The sequence below is a fragment of the Ranitomeya imitator genome, chromosome 5, assembly GCF_032444005.1.
Source record: "Ranitomeya imitator isolate aRanImi1 chromosome 5, aRanImi1.pri, whole genome shotgun sequence".
NCBI classification, from domain to species: Eukaryota; Metazoa; Chordata; class Amphibia; order Anura; family Dendrobatidae; genus Ranitomeya; species Ranitomeya imitator.
This window is the reverse complement of record NC_091286.1, coordinates 256632363-256645551: the sequence shown is the minus strand read 5'-3', so window position 1 is coordinate 256645551 and position 13189 is coordinate 256632363.

Genomic DNA, 13189 nt, shown 5'->3' with positions numbered 1-13189 from the left:
TTGGAGGAAAAAGAATACTGAGTTGCATCCATCAAACACCATACCTACTGTAAAGCATGGTGGTGGAAACATCATGCTTTGGGGCTGTTTCTCTGCAAAGGGGCCAGGACGACTGATCCGGGTACATGAAAGAATGAATGGGGCCATGTATCGTGAGATTTTGAGTGCAAACCTCCTTCCATCAGCAAGCGCATTGAAGATGAAACGTGGCTGGGTCTTTCAACATGACAATGATCCAAAGCACACCGCCAGGGCAACGAAGGAGTGGCTTCGTAAGAAGCATTTCAAGGTCCTGGAGTGGCCTAGCCAGTCTCCAGATCTCAACCCTATAGAAAACCTTTGGAGGGAGTTGAAAGTCCGTGTTGCCAAGCGAAAAGCCAAAAACATCACTGCTCTAGAGGAGATCTGCATGGAGGAATGGGCCAACATACCAACAACAGTGTGTGGCAACCTTGTGAAGACTTACAGAAAACGTTTGACCTCTGTCATTGCCAACAAAGGATATATTACAAAGTATTGAGATTAAATTTTGTTTCTGACCAAATACTTATTTTCCACCATAATATGCAAATAAAATGTTAAAAAAACAGACGATGTGATTTTCTGGATTTTTTTTTCTCAGTTTGTCTCCGATAGTTGAGGTCTACCTATGATGTAAATTACAGACGCCTCTCATCTTTTTAAGTGGTGGAACTTGCACTATTGCTGACTGACTAAATACTTTTTTGCCCCACTGTATATATACAGGACAGGAGGAGTGGTACTGTGCTGTGTATATATACAGGACAGGAGGAGTGGTACTGTGCAGTATATATACAGGACAGAGGAGGTATTGTGCAGTGTATATATACAGGACAGGAGAAGTGGTACTGTGCAGTGTATATATACAGGACAGGAGACATGGTACTGTGCAGTGAATATATACAGGACAGGAGAAGTGGTACTGTGCAGTGTATATAAACAGGACAGGAGGAGTGGTACTGTGCAGTATATATACAGGACAGAGGAGGTATTGTGCAGTGTATATATACAAGACAGAAGGAGTGGTACTGTGCAGTATATATATACAGGACAGGAGACATGGTACTGTGCAGTGTATATATACAGGACAGGAGAAGTGGTACTGTGCAGTGTATATAAACAGGACAGGAGGAGTGGTACTGTGCAGTATATACACAGGACAGAGGAGGTATTGTGCAGTGTATATATACAGCAGTGTATGTATACAGGACAGGAGAAGTGGTACTGTGCAGTGTATATATACAGGACAGGAGGAGTGGTACTGTGCAGTATATATACAGGACAGAGGAGGTATTGTGCAGTGTATATATACAGGACAGGAGAAGTGGTACTGTGCAGTGTATATATACAGGACAGGAGGAGTGGTACTGTGCAGTGTATATATACAGGACAGGAGGAGTGGTACTGTGCAGTGTATATATACAGGACAGGAGGAGTGGTACTGTGCTGTGTATATATACAGGACAGGAGGAGTGGTACTGTGCAGTGTATATATACAGGACAGGAGAAGTGGTACTGTGCAGTGTATATATACAAGACACGAGGAGTCGTACTGTGCAGTACATATACAGGACAGAGGAGGTATTGTGCAGTGTATATATACAGGACAGGAGGATTGGTACTGTGCAGTGTATATATACAAGTCAGGAGGAGTGGTACTGTGCAGTGTATATATACAGGACAGGAGGAGTGGTACTGTGCAGTGTATTTATACAGGACAGGAGAAGTGGTACTGTGCAGTGTATATATACAGGAGGAGTGGTACTGTGCAGGGTATATATACAGGAGGAGTGGTACTGTGCAGTGTATATATACAGGACAGGAGGAGTGGTACTGTGCAGTGTATATACACAGGACAGGAGGAGTGGTACTGTTCAGTGTATATATACAGGACAGGAGACATGGTGCTGTGCACTGTATATATACAGGACAGGAGAAGTGGTATTGTGCAGTGTATATATACAGGACAGGAGGAGTGGTACTGTGCTGTGTATATATACAGGACAGGAGGAGTGGTACTGTGCAGTGTATATATACAGGACAGGAGGAGTGGTACTGTGCAGTATATATACAGGACAGAGGAGGTATTGTGCAGTGTATATATACAGGACAGGAGAAGTGGTACTGTGCAGTGTATATATACAGGACAGGAGGAGTGGTACTGTGCAGTGTATATATACAGGACAGGAGAAGTGGTACTGTGCAGTGTATATATACAGGACAGGAGAAGTGGTACTGTGCAGTGTATATATACAGGACATGAGGAGTGGTACTGTGCAGTGTATATACAAGACAGGAGGAGTGATACTGTGCAGTGTATATATACAGGACAGGAGGAGTGGGACTGTGCAGTGTGCAAATACAGGACAGGAGACATGGTGCTGTGCACTGTATATATACATGACATGAGGAGTGGTACTGTGCAGTGTATATATACAGGACAGGAGGAGAGGTACTGTGCAGTGTATATATACAGGACAGGAGGAGTGATACTGTGCAGTGTATATATACAGGACTGGAGGAGTGGTACTGTACAGTGTATATATACAGGACAGGAGACATGGTGCTGTGCACTGTATATAGACAGGACAGGAGAAGTGGTACTGTGCAGTGTATATATACAGGACAGGAGGAGTGGTACTGTGCAGTGTATATATACAGGACAGGAGGAGTGGTACTGTGCTGTGTATATATACAGGACAGGAGAAGTGGTACTGTGCTGTGTATATATACAGGACAGGAGAAGTGGTACTGTGCAGTGTATATATACAGGACAGGAGAAGTGGTAGCACGGTGGCGCAGTGGTTAGCACAGCAGCCTTGCAGCGCTGGGGTCCTGGGTTCTAATCTCACCCAGGACAACATCTGCAAAGAGTTTGTATGTTCTCTCCGTGTTTGCGTGGGTTTCCTCCGGGCACTCCGGTTTCCTCCCACATTCCAAAGACATACTGATAGGGATTCTAGATTGTGAGCCCCATCGGGGACAGTGATGATAATGTGTGCAAAACTGTAAAGCGCTGCGGAATATGTTAGCGCTATATAAAAATAAAGATTATTATTATATTAAGTGGTACTATGCAGTGTATATATACAGGAGGAGTGGTACTGTGCAGGGTATATATACAGGAGGAGTGGTACTGTGCAGTGTATATATACAGGACAGGAGGAGTGGTACTGTGCAGTGTATATATACAGGACAGGAGAAGTGGTACTGTGCAGTGTATATATACAGGACAGGAGACATGGTGCTGTGCACTGTGTATATTGTTATGCTGTGCTATCAGGCAACACAGTGTGCAGTAATCAGCGCACATACAGTGATATGGCAATAACCCAAAAACAATAGAACAAGCTCTGAGACGTGGAATCTCTGCAGACTGCAATACCTGAACCTATCCTCACACAACTAAAAGCAGCAGTGGATTGCGCCTAACACTACCTATGCAACTCGGCACTGCCTGAGGAGCTGACTAGCCTGAAGATAGAAATACAAGCCTGACTTGCCTCAGAGAAATACCCCAAAGGAATAGGCAGCCCCCCACATATAATGACTGTTAGCAAGATGAAAAGACAAAACGTAGGAATGAAATAGATTCAGCAAAGTGAGGCCCGATATTCTAGACAGAGCGAGGATAGCAAAGAGAACTATGCAGTCTACAAAAAACCCTAAAGCAAAACCACGCAAAGGGGGGCAAAAAGACCCACTGTGCCGAACTAACGGCACGGCGGTGCACCCTTTGCGTCTCAGAGCTTCCAGCAAAAGAGAATAGCACAGCTGGACAGAAAAAACGGAAACAAAAACAAAGTAACACTTAGGCTACTTTCACACTAGCGTTAACTGCAATACATTAAAATGCGTCGTTTTGCAGAAAAAACGTATGCAGCAAAATATTTTGCTGCATACGTTTTTTCCCCATAGACTTGTATTGGCGACGTATTGCGACGGATTTGCATTCGTCGGTATACGTCTTTCGACGGATGCGTCGAAAAGAGGCGACACATCGTCTGGAAAAAAGAAGATTGTAACGTTTTTTGTCTCCGCCAATAAAACGTGTCTCGGCGCATTCGTCGGCATGCGTCTTTTGCTAGAATGAAAGTCTATGAGCGACGGATGCGTCGAGACACGTCGTACGACGCAATGCAGCGCTGCAATACGTTTTTTTCTACTGAGCATGCTCAGAAACAGGTGTTTTTATCTAAATGGCCAGACATCCCCAAATCTATATAAACCTGGTCTGGGCCTTCAACCCCCACATATGCCAGCAAGACTCAGAGAGAAGAAGAAGCCTCCAGCCAGCCGGACACCAAGAGCCCAGCCTGGACACCAAGAGCCCAGCCGGACCCCAAGAGCCCAGCCTGGACCCCAAGAGCCCTGCCGGACACCAAGAGCCCTGCCGGACACCAAGAGCACAGCCTGGACACCAAGAGCCCAGCCGGACCCCAAGAGCCCAGCCTGGACCCCAAGAGCCCTGCCGGACACCAAGAGCCCAGCCGGACCCCAAGAGCCCAGCCTGGACCCCAAGAGCCCTGCCGGACACCAAGAGCCCAGCCGGACACCAAGAGCCCAGCCTGGCAGCAAGGACCAGACACACTACAACAGTGTGAGTATATTGCCATTTGTGTGTGTGTGTGTGTGTGCGCATTTGTGTATGACGTACTGACTATAGCAAGAGCTTATAAAACCTGAATCCAACCTGAGGCCTGCCGTCATCCTGCAACAGCCATTGCCATGCTACAGTCCAGATCCACCGTGAGGCCTGCCACTGTGAAGATATCAAGCTCCAGCCGGAGGACTGATGGCCGTGTGTGTGTGTGTGTGTGGGTGTGTGTGTTTATTTTTGTACTGCTGTGTGCTTTTGTATGTATGTGTTCACGTGCCTGCACCTTATTATGCCTTCGTCAATATTGCGACTGTTCATGTGTTATGCTTGCGTTATGACTCGGCTTGCAGGTATGTTTGTGTGCGTCTTGTTGGTTGCATGTGCATTTGTCAATGCCATATTGGTTAATATTGATTTTTGATGTATTTACTAATTAAGGTACCGTCACACTGAGTGACGTTGCAGCAATACCGACAATAATCCGGATCACTGCAGCGTCGCTGTTTGGTCGCTGGAGAGCTGTTACACAGACCGCTCTCCAGCAACCAACGATGCCAGTAACCAGGGTAAACATGGGGTTACTAAGTGCATAGCCGCGCTTAGTAACCCGATGTTTACCATGGTTACCAGTGTAAAAGTAAAAAAAAAAAAAGGTAAAAAAAAAAATATCCGCTGTCTGTCCCCGTGCTGTGCTTCTCTGCATTGTGAGCGCCAGCCAGCCGTAAAGCAGAGCAGAGCGGTGACGTCACCACTCTGCTTTCCGGCCGCTGTGCTTATACAGGGCAGAGAAGCAGAACGCCGAGGGACAGACAGCGGAACATAAGTATGAAGTGTTTGTGTTTTTTCTTACTTTTACACTGTTAACCAGGGTAAACATCGGGTTAATAAGTGCAGAGCAGCGCTTAGTAACCTGATGTTTACCCTAGTTACCAGTGAACAAATCGCTTAATTGGCGTCACACACGGCGATTCAGCGATGTCTACATAAAGTCCAGCAACGAAATAAAGTTCTGGACTTTCTGCAGCGACCAATGACATCACAGCAGGATTCTGATCGCCGTGTAAGAGGGTGAACTGTAGTCCCACTGAGAGGGCACTAGGACCCTGTGGTTTTTGCCTGTTGCAGCAGAGGACAGACCTCCCAGAGACAATGTGTGCTGCGGGGTGGGGTCTAGTGTCTCGAGTGTAAAGTGAAAGTGAGAAGTGAGAGCTGAGAGAGAAAAGGCGGGAAGAAAAGGAGAAGCTGCTGTGAGATCTTAAAAAGAGACTGTGTGGATTTACTGCAAGTGTTTTTGGAGGAAAAGAAGCTTTTGAGAGACTTTTTGTTGCTAACGTTCCCCTGGAGAAGAGCTAACCTTTTGTTTAACTCTGTGAGAGACTTGTGTTGCTAACGTTTCCTGGAGAGGAGCTAACCCTTTATCTAAGTAAAGACGGAGACTTTGCTAAGAACCCAGTACGAATTTGGAAGTCTGTGGATTCCCTGTGCATTGAGTGGAGGAACAAGTCTGGACAGACTGCTGATACAGAGACGGACGGATTGTCGTGGAAGCATTCCTAGGAGCTACAGAAGCAGAGACTACATCGTGAGACCACTAACTAAGTCCCCGGCGTTTGGGCTCGGCATCGGCCGACAAGACAAGAGGAGCTTGCTGTAACTTATTGGCGCTGAAGATAAGGATTGGCTGCAGCCTGTGCGGATTCCTGCCTGAGAGGAAATCCATTTCAGGATACGGTACCATAGTTATAGATACCCGGGTATCTCTGCTCAGAGTGTAAAATTGTTACTTTAGAGGTGTATCTTATATTAGAGTTGTGTAAGTTATACTCAGTGTGCCATTCCAGGGGCTCCCTTAATAACACTACATTCAATTTACACTTGTTCCTGTTTTTAGTTGCCTGTTAGGTAAATTTCTTACTAGTCTGTTGTAGTACACAGTTCTCAGGAGACCTTTGAGTGGCACAGTGATTTCAGCTGCTGCTGAATTAGTGTATCTTTGGGGTGCATCTGCCTTAATATTCTCCATATTACCTTGATTAATTTGCCTTTGAGTAAATACCGTTGGAGATTTCTGCCTTGGTCTTGGTTTGTGACTCACTGGATCTTATTCGGACCTCTGGTCATTACATTTTTGGCGTAGTCGGCAGGATCCAGTGTTTGTCATGGACGGAGGCGAGGGTGGAAATGACCCCGCTGTATCCGCATCCTCCTCGGGGGTTGGGGTTCCCCTGGCAGCCGCTGCGACTCCGGGAGGGTATGTGCCTGTAGGAGCTTTACTTCAGCACATGCCGAAATACGATGGGCGCAATATGGCGTTGCAAGATTGGGCTGAGAGAATCCGGAGTATTCTGCGCATGTGTAATTTGACCCCCGCGTTACGCGCTGAGCTGGCATTAAATGCACTGGAGGGTGATATTAGGCGTATGGTGATGGTGCGCCCAGAATCAGAGAGGGATACATTAGAAAAGATTTTGGAACTGTTAGAGGGGAGTTTGGGGGGCCGAGCGCGTGTGGCCCAGCTTCGGTCCCTATTCTTTAATCGTCCCCAGAGAGAGTGTGAGTCCCTGATGCAGTACTCTAATATTTTACAAGAGATGTTGAATGAGATGCAGCGACTAGACCCGGGGGCCATGGGGGCGTTCCGGGAGGTAGACCGCTTGCTCCGGGACCAATTCATCACCGGTTTAGCCCATAGACTTCTCCGGGACAAGCTGTTGGAAATGGCCCGGGTTGCACCAGAGTTATCTTTCTGGCAGATTTACCGAGCTGCAGTGGAAAGGGAAGAGAAATCAGCCTATGTTCCCGAGGGGTCAGTGAACAGTGCCCAGCTGGAGGAAGGTGTGTCATCAGGGTCGGGGGGAGAGGGGCTGGTAAGCGTGGTACAAGCTTTGCGTGCTGAGGTGAAGGAGTTGAAGCTGAAATTGTCTCAACTGACAGTTGATCCCGCCTCTACCCCCTCACGGGAACCTCCTGCCCCACCCCCTGGAACGGTGACCCCGCAGATGGCCAGGTCGTCCTATCAGAATGAGTCAAGCCCTCGCCCACGAGGAACAATCACCTGCTGGAAGTGTGGCCGCCAGGGACACATCTCGCGTTACTGCCGGGTGCTTACAGCCCCAGAAACCCCGTCGCCGGCTTTAAACTTCCGGCCGCTGCCATGAGAGGGCAAGCAGCAGCGGCCCCACCCACACAAAGCCCTCGACGGAATGAACAAGATTTGTTTGCATGTAGTCCAGTGATAGAAGCAGAGTTTGAAGGGCGGAAGATGAGGTGCTTAGTTGACACGGGATCCGAATGTACTATAATGCCTCTAGAAGTATATGAGAGATACTTCAGTCGACTAGTGATTCCAGAGGATGGCCGAGTGATACGACTGACCGCTGCAAATAATGGTCAATTGTCAGTCAAAGGGATCGTGTGGATGCAACTAAAAATGTTTGGTCAAGAGCTGGGGCAGAAAGGGGTAGTACTGGTGGATCACCCCCCTAGAAGAGGGATGGAAGTGACGCTCGGAATGAACGTGCTGCGAGATTTGAATCACCAGATGTATGCCAGTGAAGGACCCCGATACTGGGCCCGTGCGACAAGACACCGACCCACACAGAGAATTCTACACCGTCTAGTGCTGAGTTGCGACTTGCTGAAAAGTGCGGTCCCAGGTGGCCGGGTGGGCCGGGTCCGAGTGACTTCGAGGGCCCCGATCCTGCTGGGACCCAGACAAGAGGAACTCTTAATGCTGCCTGTGGGAGCTGCACAGAGATTGAATGGGCTTGAAGTGCTACTTGAGCCCGCCCGAGAGGGTTCCTCATTTGCCAAGGTACATGTGGCCCGGTCTTTGGCGATTGTGAAGAATGGACGAGTGCCGGTCCGATGCATCAATGTTTTAGATGAAGCTGTTGCAATTCCCGCTGGGACCATACTGGCTGAACTGTTCGTGCCGGCAGAGAAGGTGCCGGAAAATGCAGGGTTCGAATTGCGACCAGACCAACAGTCATCCTGGACATTCGCGGTCGAGGTAGGCCGGACTGAACCTCCTACGGAGGAATGGAATGTTCATGTGATCATGGAGCAGATGGGAGTGGATCGGGAGAAGCTGACCCCCGTGCAGTTGGAGCGGTTGGAGAGAGTTTTGTGGGAACATCAAGAGACATTTTCCCGACATGGAGAGGACTTTGGGTGTACCCAGACGATTGAGCATGAGATTCCAACGGGGGATACTCCACCCATTAGAGAAAGATATCGTCAAATTCCTCCGGCGCTCTATCAAGAGGTGAAGAGCATGGTGGCCAGTATGCTGGACAACCAAGTGATCCGAGAGAGCCGGAGTCCCTGGGCGGCCCCTGTAGTCTTGGTCCGCAAGAAGGATGGGACACTCCGATTTTGTGTGGACTATCGGAAATTGAATGCCCACACCGTACGGGACGCATATCCTTTACCCCGTATTGAAGAATCCCTGTCGGCCCTGGGTCGGGCCAAGTATTTCTCAACGTTGGATTTGGCAAGCGGGTACTGGCAGGTCCCAATGGCTGAAAAAGATCGGGCCAAGACGGCGTTTGTCTTGCCAATGGGGCTCTTTGAGTTCAACCGGATGCCCTTTGGCCTCGCTACCGCCCCAGGAACCTTCCAACGCCTGATGGAACATTGCTTGGGCGATCTAAATTTTGAATCAGTCCTGATATATCTAGACGACATTGTGGTGTTCGGAACCTCATTTGAAGATCATCTGGAGAAGCTGCGTCAAGTTCTCCGGCGGCTCAAGAGCTACGGCCTGAAAATAAAGCCAAAAAAAGTCAACTGTTACGAAACCAGATTGAATATTTGGGGCATCTGGTGACCCCGGACGGGGTACTACCTTTAGCCAGTAAGATTAAGGCAGTACAAGAGTGGCCACCTCCTTGTGACCTGCGAGAAGTGCGGGCCTTCCTGGGCCTAGCAGGATACTATCGGCGGTTTGTGCCTAAATTCTCACAAGTGGTGAGTCCCTTGAATGAACTTTTGAGAGGGACAGCGCTGGGTCCTCGAAATCGCCCCATTCCATGGGGGCCCCTACAGAAAAAGGCATTTGATGGAGTGAAAACCGCCCTAACGAGTGCCCCATTGCTGGCCTACGCCCGGTTTGACACCCCTTTTTTGTTGTATACCGATGGTAGTCTTCATGGGTTGGGGGCAGTACTAGCACAGGTGCAGGACGGCCGAGAACGAGTGATTTCTTATGGCAGCAGATCTTTAAGAGACTCCGAGCGAAATCCGGCTAACTACAGCTCATTCCGGCTGGAATTGCTGGCCCTGGTGTGGGCAATGACAGAACGCTTCGCCGAGTATCTAACAGGAGCTGAGGTGCTAGTCATGACAGATAACAACCCGCTAGCTCACTTAGAGAATGCAAAACTGGGGGCGTTGGAGCAGCGGTGGGTCGCCAGACTGGCCAAGTTCAATTACCGCATTAAATTTCGCTCTGGTCGAGAGAACGGCAATGCAGATGCATTGTCAAGGGTGCCCCTTGGGTCATCCGGGGAAGATGTTGACGAACAACTTGAGGACACTGAAACTCCAGCTTTGGGGCAGATACCTATCTTCCAAAGTGTGGTACACTCAAGTGGGGTGGCCACCGGGATGCCCTGTGTACTGGGTAAAACACCCTCAGATTGGACAAGAGTCCAGGATGAGTGTCCGGACATTGCACTTGTGCGCCGTTGGGTACAAAACAAGGCCTGGCCCAGTGCAGAGGACAAGGCTCAGTTGTCCATGGAAGGAATGAAACTCCTTCGACAATGGGATAAATTGTGTGTGGAGCAAGGTCTTTTGTATCGTAAGGTGTACCTGCCATCGGAGCTGCAGCATCGGTACCAACTGATAATTCCTGTGGGGATGGGGCCGGTGGTCGCTCGTGAGGCGCATGAGAAGGGGGCCCATTTTGGAAGTGAAAAGACACTTCAGTGGTTGCAGCGAGTCCTCTACTGCCCTGAGTTGGGAGGGATGGTGGCCGACGCATGTCGGCAGTGCCGAATTTGTGGGCTCAACAAAAGCCCTGAGCAGCGGGCTCCCACACAGTCTATTAAGACTTCAGCTCCACTGGAGCTACTCATGATTGACTACGTGTTGATAGGGTACTCTACGTCAGGGTACTCCTATTGCCTGGTGATGACAGATCACTTTACCAAGTATGCTGTAGCGGTGCCGACAAGAGATCAGACGGCCAAGTCGGCGGCTGAGGCAGTGTGCCGACATTTCTTCCAAGTGTTCGGGTGTCCGCAGAGAATACATTCAGATCAAGGGGCCTGCTTTCAGGGGACGCTGATGAAAGAGTTGCACCAGCTCTATGGTATCGAGCAGTCGAGAACAACGCCTTACCACCCTCAGGGTAACGGGGCGTGTGAGCGTTTTAATCGGACCCTGTTGCAAATGTTGAGGTCCTTAGAGAGTCAGCAACAGACATGCTGGCCTGAGTATCTCCCCGAATTGATGTGGGCTTACAATAACAGGGTGCACAGTACTACTGGTTACTCACCACACATGTTGATGTTTGGTAGACCTGGCCGAGACATTGAGGATTTGAACATGCCAGATCCCTCCTCCGCCCCCCTTCGGACTGCATCCGAGTGGGTACGAGAGCATCGGCGGCGGTTGAGGGTGGTGCATCAGGTGGTGGGCGACCGCCTTCGACAGGTGGTCCATAAGGACACGCGACCTGTACAAACAGAGCTGTTCTCTCCGGGGGACAGAGTGTTGGTGAGGACAAAACGACGGTCAGGAAAGCTGAGTGACCGATGGGAGGCGATACCGTATCTGATAAAAAAACAGGTGAACCCTGAGATTCCAGTGTACGAGGTCAAACCGGTGGGGACAGGGGGGCCAACCCGTAATTTGCATCGTAACATGTTACAACGGTGCTGGTTTGAAGATTCGGCGCCTACTCCCCTAGAGCCAGAGGCCATGTTCCAAGGGGCGGAAGCTCTGAATGATCTTGAGTTTGATGGTGTGTTTACTCCTGCGCCTGCTTATTTGCCACCTGTGACCGATCTGGCCTCGGGTGATGAGAATGTTGGGGATATGGAGGATGTTGTTGAGGAGAGTGCATCAGGTCAACTGCTTGGTCCTGACGCTGTATCACAGGACATCGAGCCGCAGGAGGAGACAACTCCACTTACGGCCACTAACACGACCACGGAAGAGACTCTAGCTCCCTCTAAGGTCGCACCTGTTGATGTAGGACTCAGGAGAACTACACGATCTACGGCAGGAATACCGCCTCAGCGATATGCTCAAGATGAATTTGAGTGGGAAGGTATGTCGAGGACGCCAACCTCTAGTGGGGTGGCATGTAAGAGGGTGAACTGTAGTCCCACTGAGAGGGCACTAGGACCCTGTGGTTTTTGCCTGTTGCAGCAGAGGACAGACCTCCCAGAGACAATGTGTGCTGCGGGGTGGGGTCTAGTGTCTCGAGTGTAAAGTGAAAGTGAGAAGTGAGAGCTGAGAGAGAAAAGGCGGGAAGAAAAGGAGAAGCTGCTGTGAGATCTTAAAAAGAGACTGTGTGGATTTACTGCAAGTGTTTTTGGAGGAAAAGAAGCTTTTGAGAGACTTTTTGTTGCTAACGTTCCCCTGGAGAAGAGCTAACCTTTTGTTTAACTCTGTGAGAGACTTGTGTTGCTAACGTTTCCTGGAGAGGAGCTAACCCTTTATCTAAGTAAAGACGGAGACTTTGCTAAGAACCCAGTACGAATTTGGAAGTCTGTGGATTCCCTGTGCATTGAGTGGAGGAACAAGTCTGGACAGACTGCTGATACAGAGACGGACGGATTGTCGTGGAAGCATTCCTAGGAGCTACAGAAGCAGAGACTACATCGTGAGACCACTAACTAAGTCCCCGGCGTTTGGGCTCGGCATCGGCCGACAAGACAAGAGGAGCTTGCTGTAACTTATTGGCGCTGAAGATAAGGATTGGCTGCAGCCTGTGCGGATTCCTGCCTGAGAGGAAATCCATTTCAGGATACGGTACCATAGTTATAGATACCCGGGTATCTCTGCTCAGAGTGTAAAATTGTTACTTTAGAGGTGTATCTTATATTAGAGTTGTGTAAGTTATACTCAGTGTGCCATTCCAGGGGCTCCCTTAATAACACTACATTCAATTTACACTTGTTCCTGTTTTTAGTTGCCTGTTAGGTAAATTTCTTACTAGTCTGTTGTAGTACACAGTTCTCAGGAGACCTTTGAGTGGCACAGTGATTTCAGCTGCTGCTGAATTAGTGTATCTTTGGGGTGCATCTGCCTTAATATTCTCCATATTACCTTGATTAATTTGCCTTTGAGTAAATACCGTTGGAGATTTCTGCCTTGGTCTTGGTTTGTGACTCACTGGATCTTATTCGGACCTCTGGTCATTACAGCCGCTGTGTGTCAAACTGAACGATATCGCTAACCAGGACGCTGCAACGTCACGGTTTGCTAGCGATATCGTTCATTGTGACGGTACCTTTAAGGTACCGTCACACTTAGCGACGCTGCAGCGATACCGACAACGATCCGGATCGCTGCAGCGTCGCTGTTTGGTCGCTGGAGAGCTGTCACAAA